Raw genomic sequence first — 14,653 nt, forward strand, 5'->3', positions numbered from 1 at the left:
GTCGAATCCTAATAGGACTGGGAGTCCTAGTAGGACTCTCCCCACTTGGCACGCCCCCTAGGGCCGACCTCCTCCCTCTCCCTCCTTTGTATACGTGGGCAGGGCACCCCTTGGTGACACACCAATTATTCCAAGCTGTGTGCGGTGTCTCCCTCCACGGTTTACTCCTTTGGTCATATTAACATAGTGCTTAAGTGAAGCCCTGCGCGTATCACATCAGCATCACCGTCACCATGCCGTCGTGCTGACGAAACTCTCCCTCGACACTTTGCTGGATCAAGAGTGCGAGGGGCGTCATCGAGCTGAACGTGTGCTGAACTCGGAGGTGTCGTACGTTCGGTACTTGATCGGTTGGATCACGAAGACGTTCGACTACATCAACCATGTTAACCTAACGCTTCCACTTTCGGTCTATAAGGGTACGTGGACACACTCTTCCCCTCTTGTTGCTATGCATCTCCTAGATATATCTTGCGTGATCGTAGGAAATTTTTCAAAATTACTGCTACATTCCCCAACAGTGGTATCAGAGCCAGGTTTATGCATAGATGATATGCACGAGTAGAACACAAAGAGTTGTGGGCGATCATAGTCATACAGTTTACCACCAACGTCTTATTTTGATTTGGTGGTATTATTGGATGAAGCGGCCAGGACCAACCTTACATGACCACGTTCATGAGACCGGTTCCACCAACAAACATGCAACTTGTTTTACATAAAGGTGGCTAGCGGGTGTCTATTTCTCCAACTTTAGTTGAATCAAATTTGACTATGACCGGTCCTTGTTGAAGGTTAAAACTATGCACTTGACGAAAAATCATTGTGGTTTTGATGCATAGGTAAGAACGGTTCTTGCTAGAAGCCTGTAGCAGCCACGTAAAACTTGCAACAACAAAGTAGAGGACGTCTAACTTGTTTTTGCAGGGCATGTTGTGATGTGATATGGTCAAGACATGATGTGATATAAGTTATTGTATGAGATGATCATGTTTTGTAAAAGTTATCGGCAACTGGCAGGAGCCTTATGGTTGTCACTTTATTGTATGAAATGCAAACGCCATGTAATTGCTTTACTTTATCACTATGCGGTAGCGATAGTCGTAGAAGAAATACTTGGCGAGACGACAACGACGCTATGATGGAGATCAAGGTGTCAAGCTGGTGACGATGGAGATCATGACGGTGCTTTGGAGATGGGGATAAAAGGCACAAGATGATGATGGCCATATCATGTCACATATTTTGATTGCATGTGATGTTTATCTTTTATGCATCTTATTTTTCTTAGTATGGCAGTAGCATTATAAGATGATCCCTCACTAAAATTTCAAGGTATAAGTGTTTTCTCTGAGTATGCACCATTGAGACAATTCGTCGTGCCGAGACACCACGTGATGATCGGGTGTGATAAGCTCTACGTTCTCATACAACGGGTGCAAGATAGTTTTGCACGTGTGGAATACTCGGGTTAAACTTGACAAGCCTAGCATGTATAGAACACTGGAGACCAAAAGGTCAAACGTGAATCATATAGTAGATATGATTAACATAGAGATGTTCACCATTGAAAACTACTCCATCTCACGTGATGATAGGACATGGCTTACTTGATATGGATCACATGATCATTTAGATGACTCGAGGGATGTCTATCTAAGCGGGAGTTCTTAAGTAATATGATTAATTGAACTTAATTTATCATGAACTTAGTCCTGATAGTATTTGCATATCTATGTTATAGATCAATAGCTCGCGTATAGCTCCCATGTTTTATTTTAATATGTTCCTAGAGAAAACTAAGTTGAAAGATGATAGTAGCAATGATGCGGACTAGGTCCGTGATCTTAGGATTATCCTCATTGCTGCACAGCTGAATTATGTCCTTGATGCACCGCTAGGTGACAGACCTATTGCAGGAGCAGAAGAGGATGTTATGAACGTTTGACAAGCTCGGTATGATGACTACTTGATAGCTTAGTGCACCATGCTTTACGGTTTAGAACCGGGACTTCAAAAACATTTTGAACGCCACAGAGCATATAAGATGTTCCAAGAGTTGAAATTGGTATTTCAGACTCATGCCCATGTCGAGAGGTATGAGACCTCTGACAAGTACTTTGCCTACAAGATCGAGGAGAATATCTTAGCTAGTGAGCATGTGCACAGAATATCTGGGTACTACAATCGCTTGAATCAAGTGGGTGTTAATCTTCCAGATAAGATAGTGATTGACAGAGTTCTCTAGGCACTATCACCAAGTTACTAGAACTTCATGGTGAACTACAATATGCAAGGGATAACGAAAATGATTCCCAAGCTCTTCGAGATGTTGAAATCGGTGAAGGTAGAAATCAAGAAATAGCATCAAGTGTTGATGGTTAACAAGACCATTAGTTTCAAGAAAAAGGGCAAGGGATAGAAAGGGAACTTCAAGAAGAATGGTAAGCAAGTTGCCACTCCCGTGACGAAGCCCAAAGCTATACCCAAACTTGAAACTAAGTGCTTCTACTATAAAGTAAAAGGTCACTGGAAGTGGAATTGCCCCAAAAACTTGGCGGATAAGAAGGATGGCAAACTGAACAAAGGTATATTTGATGTACATGTTATTAATGTGTTCTTTACTAGTGTTCATAGTAGTCCATGGGTATTTGACACCGGTTTAGTTGCTAAGATTTGTAACTCGAAACAGGAGTTGCAAAATGAACAGATACTAGTTAAGGCCGAAGTGACGATGTGTGTTGAAAGTGATTTCAAGGTTGATAAGATCACCATCACACACTCCCTATACCTTCTGGATTAGTGTTGGACCTAAATAAATGTTATTTGGTGTTTGCGTTGAGCATGAATATGATTGAATCATGTTTATTGCGATATGGTTATTCATGTAAGTCAGAAAATAATTGTTGTTGTGTTTACATGAATGAAACCTTCTATGGTCATACACTCAATATAAATGGTTTATTGAATCTCGATCATAGTGATACACATATTCATAATATTGATGCCAAAAGATGCAAAGTTGATAATCATAGTGCAACATATTTGTGGCACTGCCGTTTATGTCATATTGGTGTAAAACGCATGAAGAAACTCCATGCAGATGGGCTTTTGGAATCACTTGATTATGAATCATTTGATGCTTGCAAACCATGCCTCATGGGCAAGATGACTAAAACTCCGTTCTCCAGAACAATGGAGCGAGCCACTAACTTATTGGAAATAATACATACCAATGTATCAGGTCTGATGAGTATTGAGGCTTGCGGCGAGTATCGTTATTTTCCGACCTTCAGAAATGATTTGAGCAGATATGGGTATATCTACTTAATGAAACACAAGTCTGAAACATTTGAAAACTTCAAAGAATTTCAGAGTGAAGTGGATAATCATTGTAACAAGAAAATAATGTTTCTATGATCTGATCACGAAGGCGAATATTTAAGTTATGATTTTGGCCTTCATTTAAAACAATGTGAAATAGTTTCACAACTTGCGCCACCTGGAACACCACAGCATAATGGTATGTCCGAACGTCGTAACTGTACTTTATTGGATATAGTGCGATCTATGATGTCTCTTACCGATTTACCACTATCGTTTTGGGGTTATGCTTTAGAGACGGCTGCATTCACATTAAATAGGGCACCATCTAAATCCGTTGAGACGACACCATATGAACTGTGGTTTAGCAAGAAACCTAAGCTGTCATTTCTTAAAGTTTGGGGTTGCGATGCTTATGTGAAAAACCTTCAGCCTGATAAGCTCGAACCCAAATCGGAGAAATGTGTCTTCATAAGATACCCAAAAGAAACTGTTGGGTACACCTTCTATCACAGATCCGAGGGCAAGATATTTGTTCCTAAAAATGGATCCTTTCTATAGAAGGCGTTTCTCTCGAAAGAAGTGAGTGGGAGGAAAGTAGAACTTGATGAGGTAATTGTACCTTCTCTCGAATTGGAAAGTAGCTCATCACAGAAAACCGTTCCCGTGATGCCTACACCAACTAGTGAGGAAGCTAATGATAATGATAATGAAACTTCATATAAAGTTACTACTAAACCTCGTAGGGCAACTAGAGCACGTTCAACACCAGAGTGGTGCGGTAATCCTGTTCTGGAAGTCATGTTACTAGACCATGATGAACCTACGAACTATGAAGAAGTGATGATGAGCCCAGATTCCGATAAATGGATTGAGGCCATGAAATCTAAGATAGGATCCATGTATGAGAACAAAGTGTGGAATTTGATGGACTTGCCCGATGATCGGCAATCCATAGAGAATAAATGGATCTTCAATAGAAGACTGACGCTGATGGTAATATTACTGTCTACAAAGCTCGATTTGTTGTGAAAGGTTTTCAACAAGTTCAAGGAGTTGACTACGATGAGACCTTCTCCTTTGTAGCGATGCTGAAGTCTGTCCGAATCATGTTAGCAATTGCCGCATTTTATGATTATGAAATCTGGCAAATGGATGTCAAAACCGCATTCCTTAATGGATTTCTTAAAGAAGAGTTTTATATGATGCAACCAGAAGATTTTGTCGATCCTAAAGGTGCTAACAAAGTGTGTAAGCTCCAGGATCCATTTATGGACTGGTGCAAGCATCTCGGAGTTGGAATATACGCTTTAATGAAGTGATCAAAGCATATGGTTTTATACAAACTTTTGGACAAACCTGTATTTACAAGAAAGTGTGTGGAAGCTCTGTAGCATTTCTGATATTATATGTGGATGACATAATGTTGATCGGGAATGGTATAGAATTTCTGGATAGCATAAAAGGATAATTAAATAAGAATTTTTCAATGAAAGACCTCGGTGAAGCTGCTTATATATTGAGCATCAAGATCTATAGAGATGGATCAAGACGCTTGATAGGACTTTCAAAAAGCACATACCTTGACAAGATTTGAAGGAGTTCAAAATGGGTCAATCAAATAAAGGATTCTTACCCGTGTTACAGGTGTGAAGTTGAGCAAGACTCAAAACCCAACCACGGCAGAATATATAGAGAGAATGAAAGCCATTCCCTATGCCTCAGCCATAGGTTCTATAAATTATGCTATGTTGTGTACCAGACCTATTGTGTACCTTACCACGAGTTTGGAAAGGGGGTACGATAGTGATCCAGGAGTGGATCACTGGACAACGGTCAAATTTATCATTAGTTACCTAAGAGGACTAAGGAAATATTTCTCGGTTATGGAGGTGATAAAGAGTTCATTGTAAAGAGTTACGTCGATGCAAGCTTTGACACTAATCCATATGACTCTGAGTCTCGATCTGGATACATATTGAAAGTGGGAGAAATTAGCTAGATTAGCTCCGTGCAGTGCATTGTAGACATAGAAATTTGCAAAATACATATGTATCTGAATGTGGCAGACCCGCTGACTAAACCTCTCTCACAAGAAAAACATGATCACACCTTAGTAATCTTTGGGTGTTAATCACATGGCGATGTGAACTAGATTACTGACTCTAGTAAACCCTTTGGGTGTTGGTCACATAGCGCTGTGAACTATGGGTGTTAATCACATGGTGATGTGAACCGTTGGTGTTAAATCACATGGCAATGTGAACTAGATCAATGACTCTAGTGCAAGTGGGAGACTGAAGGAAATATGCCCTAGAGGCAATGATAAAGTTGTTATTTATTTTTCCTTATATCATGATAAATGTTTATTATTCATGCTAGAATTGTATTAACCAGAAACTTGATACATGTGTGGATACATAAACAAAACACAGTGTCCCTAGTATGCCTCTAGCAGACTAGCTCATTAATCAAAGATGGTTAAGTTTCCTAACCATAGACATGTGTTGTCATTTTACGAACGGGATAACATCATTAGGAGAATGATGTGATGGACAAGACCCATTCATTAGCTTAGCATAATGATCGTTAAGTTTTATTGCTATTGCTTTCTTCATGACTTATACATATTCCTTTGACTATGAGATTATGCGAGTTAGTTGTGGGATGATGCATTACGGAACGAGAAAGAGACTTGCCGGTAACGAGATTGAACTAGGTATGAGGATACCGACAATCGAATATCAGGAGAGTAACATACCGATGACAAAGGGAATAACGTATGTTGTCATTGCGGTTTGACCAATAAAGATCTTCGTAGAATATGTAGGAACCAATATGAGCATCCAGGTTCCATTGTTGGTTATTGACCGGAGATATGTCTCGGTCATGTCTACATAGTTCTCGAACCCATAGGGTCCGCACACTTAATGTTCGATGACGATTTGTATTATGAGTTATGTGTTTTGGTGACCAAAGATTGTTTAGAGTCCCGGATGAGATCACGGACATGACGAGGAGTCTTGAAATGGCCGAGAGGTAAACATTGATATATTGGACAATGGTATTCGGACACCGGAACGGTTCCAGATCGTTTCAGGTATTTTTCAGAGTACTAGGAGGTTACCGGAACCCCTGGGGAAAGTATTGGGCCACTATGGGCCATAGGGGGGAGAGAAGGCATCCCACAAGGGGTGGCCAAATTGGACTAGGGAAGGGGGCGGCGCCCCCCTTTCCTTCTCCTCCTCACTCTCCTGCCCCCTTTCCCCCTCCATGAGAAGGAATAAGAGGGGGGCGAATCCTACTAGGACTGGGAGTCAAAGTAGGACTCCCCCCACTTGGCGCGCCCCCTAGGGCCGGCCTCCTCCCTCTCCCTCCTTTATATAGATGGGCAGGTCACCCCTTGGTGACACACCAATTGTTCCAAGCCGTGTGCGGTGTCTCCCTCCACGGTTTACTCCTCTGGTCATATTCACGTAGTGCTTAGGCGAAGCCCTGCGCGGATCACATCACCATCACCGTCACCACGTCGTCGTTCTGAGGAAACTCTCCCTCGACACTTTCCTGGATCAAGAGTTCGAGGGACGTCATCGAGCTGAATGTGTCCTGAACTCGGAGGTGTCGTACGTTCGGTACTTGATCGGTTGGATCACGAAGACGTTCGACTACATCAACCGTGTTAACCTAATGCTTCCGCTTTTGGTCTACAAGGGTATGTGGACACACTATTCCCCTCTTGTTGCTATGCATCTCCTAGATATATCTTTAGTGATTGTAGGATTTTTTTTGAAATTGCATGCTACATTCCTCAACAGTTGGGTAGCAATTTTGTAACCGGTTATTGATCGGGTTGTTCACCTAAATGTATATAGGGGGATTTGAGGGTTCAGTTGTAGATACTCTTACAAGAAAGAAAAAATACGTTAAGGGTTAGATGACATGTGTGCTTAGCGTAGCAGTTACTTTCACGAACTAGTACTTCTGCCCTGGATGTTCTATTCTAACCGAGAAAGAGGCGTAGTTGTGTCGTCTGATTATCCTAAGCGTATATGCTAGCTAGGGACTTTTATTAGTATGTTCTTTCATGACGCTTTCGATGCTAGCCGTCCCAAAGTCTTTCTTTTCACATTTGTGTTGCTTGTTCTCGCGCTACAGGGCCACCAAAGCAAACTAAGCATGGCGCACGACGAAGTTGATCATCGCGGAGTGCACACAACTCAGGAGGTTTGTTACATCATGGATCACCATTTTCCTCCTGAGATAATTTTGTGCTTGATTTCTCTCTCCCTTGAATCACCTCAAACATCTATTTATTTCTGCAAGCACATACAATATATATGATATGCATGCGTTGATCAGGGAAAGAGTTTGGGCGTTTTCATCTGCTGGCTTCTGGGCAACGGATGCCTCTTCGGGTACAACAGCATGCTCACCATCGAAGATTACTTCGTCCACCTCTTCCCAGTATAACGAACTTTTACCAGTATATGAATGTTTTTCTTCTTCCACTTTGAGTATGCCACACACACACGCACACACAAAACTAACTTTTGACACTTGTAAATTCAGAACTACACTACAAAAAAAAGACACATCCGTGACATTTTGGCCGAACGAAAAAAAATTCTGTCATACATATGAAACTTCTATGACGATAATTGTGACAAAACCCGGTTTCATCATAGATGTGGTGGGCTCCTACTTCTATGACAAAAAATCATGACAGAAAATGGGCTTTTCGTCCTGGGCGGGATGGAGACGCAGCTGCATGACATTCTTTGGGCCGTCCATGACGGAAAAAACCATGGTAGAAGCGAGGGGGAGGAAAATTTTGGGGAGTTCCCAGTTACGGTGGGCGGTCGGGGGCCGAGCGATGCGCGTTTCTCTCGTACACGTACGCACGTGTGTGCGAGGCGTTGGCTCTAACTGAACCTGAGCAAGGCGTTGGGCTCTAACTGAACCCGAGTGATTGCACTGCAGGCTACGCGTTACTGAACCCGAGCGATCGATCGATGGATGTTAACTGAACCCGATCGAGCGATTCCTTCGCTGATGCTGCTAACTGAAGCCGATCGATGCTGCCTCTGGGATGAACAGTGAGCGTTGCGGGGGGGGGGGTTAGATGAACAGTGAGCGGTGGTGTTGCCTCTGGATGAACAGGACCCCGTGGTGTGGTGGGGGGCTGGATGAACAGTAGACGGTGGAGGGGTGCCCGTGGAGGGGTGGTTGAACAGGACCCCGTGGTGTGGAGGGCTGGATGAACAGTAGACGGTGGAGGTGTCGGGGGTTAGGTGCGACATATGCCAAAGGATCGCTTATCATGGTGGGGGCGAGTAGAACGTCGCCGGTGCCTGGAAACGGGATTAGGCAAAGGCATGCACGCCGGCGAATCTTACCCAGCTTCGGGGCTCTCCGGGGAGATAATACCCCTACTGCTGCTCTGCGGGGTCTCCGCATGATCACTATGGCAAAGGGTTTACACGATTGCTCCTTGAGCTGTTTCCTCGAGGTAGGAGAAGGCAAGGCTAGCTCTCTCCTCCCTATATGGTCTGGTCTAGTGCTAATGGATTCGAACCCTTTACATGGGTGCCCTGGGGGGTTTATATAGGCCTACCCCCAAGGGTACAATGGTAATTCGGATGGGCGCGGGACTAGCCGTCAGTTTCTCCGGCCTCCGTCTTCTCCGCCGACTGCTGGGGCCCGCCGACTGGCGGGCCCTGGTGACCGGCCCGGTACGGCGCCGACAGGCCGTGTCCGCCGCTGGCGGGTCTTGCCGGCTGCTGATTAGTGTAGCCGTGCTTCTAATGACGCGGGCTTGGTCATGGGGTCGTGGCAACAGCCCTGCCGCCTGGCGGGCGATCACTATTGCCACTCCCCGTCACATCTGGTTAATGGCGCGTGGGCCCCGAGGGAGGGGCTGGCCGACTCTCGGGGGCCGACTCCCAACGGGTCCGACTGGGGGCACTCTCGCTGTCTTCTGGAGTCCCGCTGATTGGTGGGGCCCGCCGCCTCAGGGTCATACAGACAAGCCGTCGTGGGTACAGGATCCTGCACACTGGTGCTGATGTCAGGGCTGGCATGGCAACAGTGCCGCGCCGGACGGAGAACTCCGCGGGTACGGCGTACTGCGGCCATGCCTGCCTTTGGAAAGGGGTGGGAGTGAGCTTCACTGTAGCCACTCCCCGTCCCGTCCCTCTTGATGAGGTCATGGGGCTTGTTGGCGTCGTGGGCTGACTGTCCATGGCCGGCTTCTCTGGAAGTCGTCAGTCAGGAGTCGGCTCCTCCTAAAGTCGTCCCTGGGACTCGGCCGCGAGTGGGCAGTCGGTTGCCTTGCCGCCGACTTCTCAAAAGGCAGTTCTTCGTCCCGGGGTCTTGAGGGGCGCAGCCTGCCCCAATGTCTTGAAAGGTTCTCGGACCCGGGTTAGCCTACCCGTGGCCCATTACTCCGACAGTAGTCCCCGAAGCTGATGAGGCGCCATGGACGATCGGCTGGGGAGCCTCAGCAGTTTCTCTTTCCGGGTGCCCGAGACATGAATCTTGCTTGACTTCTGCCGGGCCGACTAGAAGGAGTCGGACTCGCTCAACTCTGATTTTACGCAACATTCCAAACGCCGCGGCGGGATCTAAATGGCGTGCTGGCTAAGCTTCCAGGCCGCCGCCTGTTCCAGGCCTGTCACGTGGCAACACGCGGCCGGGCCAGTCTGCCTGCCCACGCGCGTGACGGGACATGCCCACGGGCGGGGCCCGCCACTACCGCGCCTTGGCGCACGAGCGGATCCGCTGCGGCCCGAGCAGACGGTTGGGATTCCCAAAAAGTTACTGCGCGCAGTAACTTTGGCGTGGGAACGTGGGGGTCGTGGGGTCGTGGGCGTAGTAAATCCCACGACCGCCCCCTCGGCTTCGCAGCCCATGAGGCTATAAGTAGGGGGAGGAGGGGGCGCGACAGAGCACGCGCGCCTCTCCTCCACGCTACTCCTTGCTCTTCTTCTTGCTCTTCTCCGCACTGCCGCGCGCCCAAGCTTTGCCGAACGCCGCAGAGATCCGCTCACGATGAGCTCTTCCTCCGCCGCCGTGCCTCCCTCGGTGCATTCCGGCACCTGGGACGGCTCGGAGGTCCATGACGACCACATCGAGTTCCTCTGCCAGACTCGTCGGCTCCCCGACGAGAATTACGTGTGGGTACGCCTTGCACCGAAGGGGGAGATCTCTCCGGCGCCGGAGGAGGGCGAGCGGGTCGTCTTCCGCTCACACTGCCTGTGCGGCCTGGGGCTGCCGACGAGCAGCTTCTTCCGCTCCTTTCTGGAGTTCTACGGCCTCCAGCCGCACCACCTCACGCCCAACACAGTGGTGCTGCTGTCCGCCTTCGTCGCCCTGTGCGAAGGCTTCCTCGGAGTCCTCTCCACCATCGAGCTCTGGGGGGAGTTCTTCTACTCCAAGCTCGACACCCAGGCCGCCGGCGTGCCGGCTCAGTGAGGTGCGTTTATCGCCGTGCGGAGGTCGGGAGCCGACAACCCCTTCCCCACCATCAAACTGATAAAGTTGGTGAAGATGTGGCAGCGATCGTACTTCTACGTGAAGAGTGTCTTCGCGAAGGGCGATTGGGTCAATCTACCGGCTGGGAGGCTGCCCAACTGGTCATACCGGGCCAAGTCGCTGACGCTTGCGGGAGCCAGCGCCGTCACGGGACTCCGAGTGTTGACGCAGTCGGAGGGCTTGACTGGTCCGGATCTGCTGGCCGCCTTCATGACGCGTCGAGTTCTCCCGCTCCAAGGTCGCCCCCACATGATATGCCAAATGAGCGGGCACCGTGACCCGAGTTGGATGTGCACCAAGGACGTGCCTCACGAGGAGGTGGCCTACATGGTGAACTACCTCTCGGACAACAAGCTCCTGGAGGATTGGCGGTTCGGCAAGGAGCCGTACTCTCACGCCAACCCCGCCCGTAGTGAGTTGCCCTTTTCCTTTTTCTTTGAGTTGTCTTCTTTCTTGCCGAGTTTGCCTTGTCCGACCTGACCAGTCGGCTTTGGTCAGAATCCCCTCTTCCATCCATCAGCTGGCACCGCGGGGCCGGCCTGCGAGTTCCTCGCCGACCGGGCGGAGAGCGACGTCGACGACCCCGATCTGGGGGCAGCGGCTTTGGAAGACGACGCCGAGGGTGGAGGCGGCCCGCGGCTCGGAGCCAGTCTAGAGGACTGGCCTGATGATGAGGAGGAGGTCGTCCCCCGCCACCAGCCAGGAGCCGGTCATCCCGGCGCGGGCTCTTTTGCCGCGCTGGGTGCTCTAGGCGGCGGGAAGAAGCACAGGGCCGTGCCGACCTTGTTCGGCAGTGTGCCGAAGAAGCCCAAGAGCTCGACTGCGGCGACCAAGCGGGACGAGGCGGCCACGAAGGCGATCCACTTCCGCAAGGAAGTAAAGAAGCCGCCACTGGTCTCCGTGTGAGCATTCTATCTTTACGCTTTTATTCCTTTTTTGTGGCCTTTGTCTGAGTTTTTACTTGCTCCTCATGCTTTAGGGCTCCCCTTACTCTTGAGAGGGTCGTCGCCGCCTCCGTTATGGGGTCGGCGGAGACGTCCGCCACCACTCGGCGGATTGACCCAGCCCCCGACCTCCGGGAGGCGACGGAGCGGAACACGCGGGAGAAGCGCGACGAGGAAGAAGCCGCCCGCCGGGAGAAAGCGGAGGCCGAGAAGGCGGAGGCCTCCGCCCTGAAGAAGCTGGAGGCGGCCGAGGCCGCCGCTGCGGCAAAGCGGCCAGCTGAGGAGGCCGCACACCGCCAATCGGTGGTGTTCGTCATCTCGCTAAACTCTGCGCCGCCGCCTCCGGAGTTCACGGGGCAGACTGGGAAGCCGGCGGCGAGAACCCCATCATGTAACAGGAAGGCGGCGACGCCTCCACGCCGGACGTGATCGTTCCGCCGCCGCCTCCACCGCCGTCTGGGAGCGCGCAAGGCAAACAGCCGGCGGACCCGCCGGTGCCGCCGACTGAAGATGAGGCCGTGGCAAGGCTGCTCCTTCAAGTCGGCTCGCCAACGCGTCGTTGTCTTGAGAAGGCGACTTCGGCGCCACGCCCCTTGGAGACCGGCACCACCAGCTTGACGATTCCAGATGCCGAAGCGACGAGCACCGCGCCCATTGGGTGGGTGCGAGGAGGCGGCATGGGCCCCCTGAACCAGGCGCTTCTGGATGTCCAGACGAAGTTGCGAGCCAAGAGTGACGCCATCCAAAACTGCACCAAGGCGCACCTGGCATCGCGGGCAGCCATCCGGGTATGTTTTCTCTTTTGACTCTGTTTTCTTGTTCGTCTCTGTGGGGGCGCGCCAGCACACCCACTGGGTGTAGTCCTCGAGTTTCGGGCCGGCTACTGAGCAGGCGACCCGGAACTCCAATTGGTGAGTTCCGGGTACTAACTTTGTCTGAAATACTTGTTGCAAGACTATCACAACCTCCGTGTCACCGCCTTCAACCGCAACGTTGAAGAGATAGGCAAGCGGACCGCCGACTTGTCGGAGAGCTGGAGTGAGTTCTTTTTCTTCTTTGCGTGGGCGTGTTGGCGCACCCGCGGGCTGTAGTCCCTGAGATTCGGGCCGACTACTGAGCAGTCGGGCCAGATCTCCCCGGCGACCTTCTTTGTTGATGACTTAACGCCTTCTTTCTTCTTTCTCTTCAGGGGCCAACGCCACTCTTCAACAGCAGCTGAGCGAAGCCAACTCTGCGTTGCGTGCTAAGGGGAGGAGTGCAGCAAGCTCGCCACCGAGCATGATGTGCTGGCCACACAATTGGCAGAGCAGAAGGAGCTGCTCAAGAAGACGTAGAAGGAGGCGGAAGAGGCGGAGGCCACCCTCCTGGCCGAGTTCGCGAGCGAGCGCTCCTCCTGGTCTGACAAGGAGGCATTGCTGACCTCCGACTTCCACGAGATTGAGGACATCGTTGATGGTGAGTTTCTTTACTTTCTTTCTTCGAGCTGCCGACTGTAAGTCGAGCCAACTCCTGGTTTTTGACTTCTTCTTCATTCTTTCCGTCTTGGTAGACTTCTTCGCCGGCCACTCGTAGGCCGCCATTCGAGCTATCGAGGCTGACCATGAGGAGTGGAGGGCGGATGGCGTGGAGATCGTCGCTGATGCCCCTCGGACCCTTGACGAGCATATCCTGAGCATCAGAGCTCGCATTCGGCTGGCTCACCGGATGCTGTGCCGGCTTCAATGTGTCGGCACCCAGGCGATCGCTGCCCTGTGGCCAGACATGCAGGCTCCGTGCACCCCCAGTCAGACCGTCGACTAGCTAGAGGTCGCGGCTGGCCGTCTTGAGGCCTAGAAAGGTTCCTCGGCCCGGGCTGGAGTGCGCCGCGCCCTGGAATTCGTCAAGGCGTGGAATCCAGGGCTGGACCTAGACCGACTAGCCACACTCCGGTCAGAGGCCCAGCCGGAGCTGGCAGCCGCGGAAGACACCGTCGTCAAGCGCGCCGCGGCGATCGCCGAGTACACCGACACCAGCATCTTCGTCCCCGAGCAGGCTGAGGACGGCGAGGAGGTACCGCCGGAGTGGTTTGGGATGAACCCAGACTATGGCGAGGACTCGACGGAGGTGATCGGCTCCATCGTCGAGGAGGAAGGCGAGGCGGAGGACGGAGGTGAGACGGAGGCACCAGAAGATGGAGCGGACGGCCAGCCTCAGCTCGACTGTACCTCCAGCAATGAGCCGCGTGCGACCGAGCCGACTGCCGCCGGAGGCGATCAAGGCGAGACTGCCCAGCCGGCCGCCCCAATGCCTGACACCGCCGTCTCCTCCGACCCTCTGAATCCGTCTGCCGCCTCCTAGGCTGCCGCCTTATCTTTATTTTACCTGTTTTAGTAGTCTTTGAAGAACTTTGTTAATTCGCACAATTCCACTCGCGGGGTGTATTTTGAACTTTTGCTCGAAGATTTGGCCAAGGGCCTCTGTTATGTAAATATTTATCCGAATTCTATCTTTTCTTGCACATTGCTCTTTTGGCTTTTTCCTTTGCCGCCTTCCCTCAGTTGCCGTCTTTGTCAGTCGAACAGCCGCTCTGCAGACTGCCGCTGGATCAAATGCTTGGCTACTTTTGGGAAGGCAAGTACTTAGCCGTTTTCAGAGTTTTTTAGCAAGTTGAATAGAAGGCGGCGAGCCGACTGCTCAATAGTCGGTTTGTGAAAAGAAAAAAAAGGCTGGAAGCCGGCCTTAAGCTATGTTTATGCTTTGAGTCCTTAGCCATTTTTCATGTGGACGCCCATTCTTCCTTACTCCTGCCCACCAGACAGTCGCTCTGCGAGCTGCAGCTCCTGGCAGGAGACGGCTTAGACGCCACACACTAC

At 50.4% G+C, this 14,653-nt stretch overlaps 1 pseudogene; it reads left to right on the plus strand.

The window, feature by feature from the left end:
- Positions 1-6,385: 6,385 nt before the first annotated feature.
- The window catches only part of LOC125535664, a 155,382-nt pseudogene continuing 147,114 nt past the window's right edge, over positions 6,386-14,653 (plus strand).

The sequence above is a fragment of the Triticum urartu genome, chromosome 2 (assembly GCF_003073215.2).
Source record: "Triticum urartu cultivar G1812 chromosome 2, Tu2.1, whole genome shotgun sequence".
NCBI classification, from domain to species: domain Eukaryota; kingdom Viridiplantae; phylum Streptophyta; class Magnoliopsida; order Poales; family Poaceae; genus Triticum; species Triticum urartu.